The following is a 5,224-nucleotide window of genomic DNA, read 5'->3' on the forward strand; positions in this document are numbered from 1 at the left end:
GAAACATAGATCATGTTTTAGGTTACATGCACACTTAAGAGTTTTAAGTTTATTTGGTGTCAAGATCGCTACTAGCCCAACCATGCTAACATAAAAAAAATAATGAGGTTCCATTTTCTAAAACCAATTGGTGATAGAAGGGATTAATCATTGGCTTCTATGATAGCATATAGTTTCTCTTTTTACCGATGTGAGATTGGGTTTGCATCCCAACAATCCTCCCCTCAAACCCAAGTTCCGCCCTTGGCCTCCCCTTCAACGATTGATCATCAAATCCAATCATTTTTCATAGCATCGATGCTCACAGGACACGCTCACTTGACCGGGACCATCAAGAATACTTTCAATACAATGCTTTAGGATCAACTTTGTTGGACTGGGAATTAATGGGGATTACATTACGTACGCCGGCCACATCATTCGGGCTACGACCGTAGCTCTGATACCACTTGTTAGGAAGTAAAGAGGATAAATAGCAAAACTATAAGCACACAAGACACAATACTTACGTGGTTCGATCAAGGTGAACTACATCTACGAGCAAGAGGGGAGTATTATGAGCTTGCAAATAGAGGCTACAAGTAAAATTACATAGAGATTCACCTATCACTCTAGAATTCAAGATACAAAATGACCTAGCATACCTCCCTATTTATACTTGAGGGATCACACTTAAAACCATAATGGGCTAAGCCCATTGGCCCATAGGCCCATGAATGGAGGAAACCAATCATATTCCGCCATGCAACATCTTCTAGAACATTCTTAAGCATCACAGAGAACCTCATACCATACTTGGCTCATCAAGGACCAAGATGGTCCAACTTGTACCATGATGGCGCAACAAGTTTATGGATGGCGCAACATACTTCAAGTGTGGCACAAGAACAACAAGATTGGAGCAACAACACCACCTTGGCGCAATAGGAACATACATGGCACAACAAGGACATGCATGGCGCAAGAATATACCTCATGGCGCAAGAGGGAGCATAATGGCGCAAGAAGGAATGCCCTTGGCGCAACAACATCCTTTTGGCCCATCCCTTTAAAATATGGTGCAACAAGGTTCCATTGTTTCTCCATATCAATCCCAAGTGATCCAAACCTCTTCCAGATGCTCCAAACCCCCTTTGTATGATCCGTTCCTTTGGCACTTGATCCCTTCCTTTGTCAGGCGATCCATTCCTTTCTCAGATGATCCGTTCCTTTGTAACATGCTACATGAACCCCAAGTGCTCCATTGAGTTCCAAATGCTCCACGAACATGATCCAAGTGCTTCATGAACATGATCCAAATGCTCTAGTCACATTTAACAGTTCTTGTTAGGAAGTAAAACAGATAACTAGCAAAACTATAAACACACAAGACATAGTATTTCCGTGGTTCGGTCAAGGTGACCTAAGTCCACGAGTAGGAGGGGAGTATTCTTTTATTTCAGAGCTCTCAAACAGAGATTACAAGTACAATTACACAAAACAATGCCTATCACTCTAGAATTCAAGATACAAAATGACCTAATATGCATCCCTATTTATACTTGAGGGATCATACCTAAAACCCTAATAGACTAAGCCCATTGGCCCATAGGCCCATGAACAGAGGCAACCAATTATATTCCGCCATGCAGCATCTTTTGGAACATTCTTGAGCATCATAGAGGACATCATAGCATACTTGGCTCATCAAGGACCAATATGGTCCAACTTGCTCCATGATGGCGCAACAAGTGTATGGATGGCGCAACAGCCTTCAAGTGTGGCACAAGAACATCAAGATTGGAGCAACAACACCATCTTGGCGCAACAGGAACATACATGGAACAACAAGGCCATATATATACTTCAAGTCTCAATAGAAATACCTCATGGTGCAAGAGGGAGCATAATGGCGCAAGAAGTAATGCCCTTGGCACAAAAACATCCTTCTTGGCCCATCCCTTCAACATATGGTGCAACAAGGTTTCCTTGTTGCTCCATATCACTCCTAAGTGCTCCAAATCTCTTCCAGGTGCTCCAAAACCCCTTCTTTGTGATCCGTTCCTTTGGAACTTGATCCATTCCTTTGTCAGACGATCCATTCCTTTCTCAGATGATCCGTTCCTTTATCACATGCTCCATGAACCCCAAGTGCTCCGTTCAGTTCTGAGTGCTCCAAATGGTCCATGAGCATGATCCAAGTGCTCCATGAACATGATCCAAATGCTCGATTCACATTTAACAATTCTTGTTCGGAAGTAAAGCGGATAACTAGCAAAACTATAAGCACACAAGACACAATATTTACGTGGTTCGGTCAAGGTGACCTATGCCCACGGATGGGAGGGGAGTATTTTTTTATTTTAGTGCTCTCAAACAGAGGTTACAAGTACAATTACAAAGAGATTCGCCTATCACTATAGAATTCAAGATACAAAATGACCTAGAATGCATCCCTATTTATAATTTTGGGATCAGACCAAAAACCTAATGGGTTAAGCCTATTGGCCCATAGGACCGTGAATGGAGGAAACCAATCATATTCCGCCATGCAACCAATCATATTCCGGCTTGAATTGCTCTCCCTTCCTGCCATTCATCCCTAAAGATAGCTACCTCCTACGAACATCAACCAATTCCAAACAAAGCTTGAACTTCTCAATGGGAATGACTTTGTCAACAAATCTGCTGGGTTGACCTTGGTATCAGTCTTCAATATTGAAAACTTGTCTCCTTCCAGAATATCCTGAATGAAATTTAGCCTGACATCAATGTGCTATGTCTTCTCATGATACACACGGTTCTTTACAAGACTCAGAGCACTTTGACTATCAAAATAGAACACAGACTTCTCCACCTATAGACCAAGACTTTGTATAAGTCCTTGCAACCAGATCTCATCCTTTATTCCTTTCGTCATGGACATGTACTCGGATTCAGTTATAGAAAAAGCAACAGTATCTTGTAACGTTGACTTCCAACTGATGGCACATCTGAATAAAGTGAATATGTAGCACCTTCGTAACATGCCGTACAACAAGTCACCACCATAACTAGAGTTAGCATATACCCCCAAGTTACTCTTCATATTTGCTCCATACACTAGGCAAACATTCATTGTTCCCTTCAAGTATCGCATGATCCACTTTACAACTTCCCAATGAGTCTTCCATAGATTAATCATGAACCTGCTAACCACACTAACTGCATGAGCTAAATCAGGTCTGGTACAGACCATAGCATATATGAGACTTCCAACAGCACTTGAGTATGGAACCCTTCTTATGTACTTCTTTTCTTTATTAGTAGTGGGTATAGTGTTTGGACCAAGTTTAAAGTGAGCAACTAAAGGGGTTCCAACTGGCTTGGACTGATCACAATTGAAGGATTGCAAAATTTTCTCAATGTAATTCTATTGAGAAATACACAACTGCCCTGCAGTTTTGTCCTTTTGAATCTCCATCCCCAATATCTTCTTTGCTGCTCCCAAATCCTTCATCTCAAACTCATTATTCAAGGTCGCCTTCAAGTCATTTATTCCATCCATGTCTTTAGGTATGGTGAGCATATCATCAACATATAGCAATAAATGTATGTAGGAATCTGGTGAAAATTCCTTTAAGTAGACACAATTATCAAACTGGTTTTGAGTGTAGCCATTCGAGATCATGAATGAATCAAATCTCTTATACCATTGTCTTGGAAACTGAATTAAATTATATAGACTCGACGAGTTGGATAATCCAACCGATGAGTAAGGGAGGGTTTCCCGTTGTTGATTCCTGTGTGGACTCAGCGAGTCTAGGAGATGACTTGACGAGTCAGTTAGGGTTTCCCCGACCTTTGGACAACGCATGAACTCGACGAGTTGTCTGGAAACTCGGTGAGTCAGCTAGGGTTTTCAGGGTTCAGAGAGAGTTCTGAAGGACTTGGCGAGTCGACACCTGCACTCGACGAGTTGAGTCAACATGGACCGTTGGCCTTGACTGTTGACTTTGACTTTGGCCAAGGGTTGACCAGTTTGACTTCTGAGGGCATTTTGGTAATTTGGAAACTTATGGAATGGACCATTTTCGTTTATATATGTGGTGTTTGGAGCTGTATCGGGAGGAGTTGACTATATCATTCCTAGCTACTTGCGAGGTGAGTTATTCTTACTATACTCAAGGGTCTAAGGCACCAAGGCCGACCCTTTTGGATTGTTATCCTGATATGTTATGCTAGTATGATCTGTTAGATCGGTATCTTGGTAGATAGGATGGTATTATGCTATTATGATCTATTAGATCAGTATCCTTATAGATAGGATGTTAGTATGCTGTTATGATCCGTTAGATCGGTTTGTTTGTTTATAGATTGTTATGTGATTATCTGATATATGTGCACATGTATGATTAGTGGTTGAGGCTTATCTGCTTTGTGCGAGAGCTAACAGGCCTGGGCATTCCAGCCCATTGATTGTAGGCCGTGAGTATTCCATCCCGAGGATGATTGGACTCGTAGTATGTGGGCATTCTAACCCGATGGTTGTAGGCTTGGGGTATTCCATACTGAGGATGGCTGCACCCATAGTATAATGGCATTCCAGCCTGTTGGTTGAGGGTCTGGGGTATTCCAACCCGATGGTTGATTGAACCCATAGTATATTGGCATTCCAACCTGTTGGTTGAGGGCCTAGGGTATTCCAACCCGATGGTTGATTAAACCCATAATATAATGGCATTCCAAACTGTTGGTTGAGGTCCTGGGGTATTCCAACCTGATGGTTGGTTGGACCCATAGTATGTTGTTTGTTATTGTATGTGTATTGTTATGAGTATGGGTATTTTGAGGTTAACTCACTAAGCCTTCAAGCTTACATTTATCGATTATTGTTTCAGGTGCTTTAGATGACCATGGAAAGGCGAAGGCCTGATCGTGCACCTCCTCATGATTTATGATTTGATTTCTGGGAAAACTCTGATATGAAACTATTTTGAAAACATTTTGTAATAACTAATGGCGTTTGGATATTTGAAATAGTTTTAAATGGGCATGAATTATATGGTTGTTACATACTAGGCATAATGAATTGTATAGAGTTTATAAAAGTTGAGTATATGTGGTATGTATGTATAGTATAAAGCACTCACTTTTATAACGAGGTATGTCTCAAGAAATGTTCATGTATAAATATACAGGCATAGTTTGGATCCTTGAAATACTATAAAGTTTATGACATACAACGTTACATAAAATCATTGGC

Source organism: Lactuca saligna, chromosome 4 (genome assembly GCF_052625555.1).
Source record: "Lactuca saligna cultivar CGN05327 chromosome 4, ASM5262555v1, whole genome shotgun sequence".
Taxonomy (NCBI): Eukaryota; Viridiplantae; Streptophyta; class Magnoliopsida; order Asterales; family Asteraceae; genus Lactuca; species Lactuca saligna.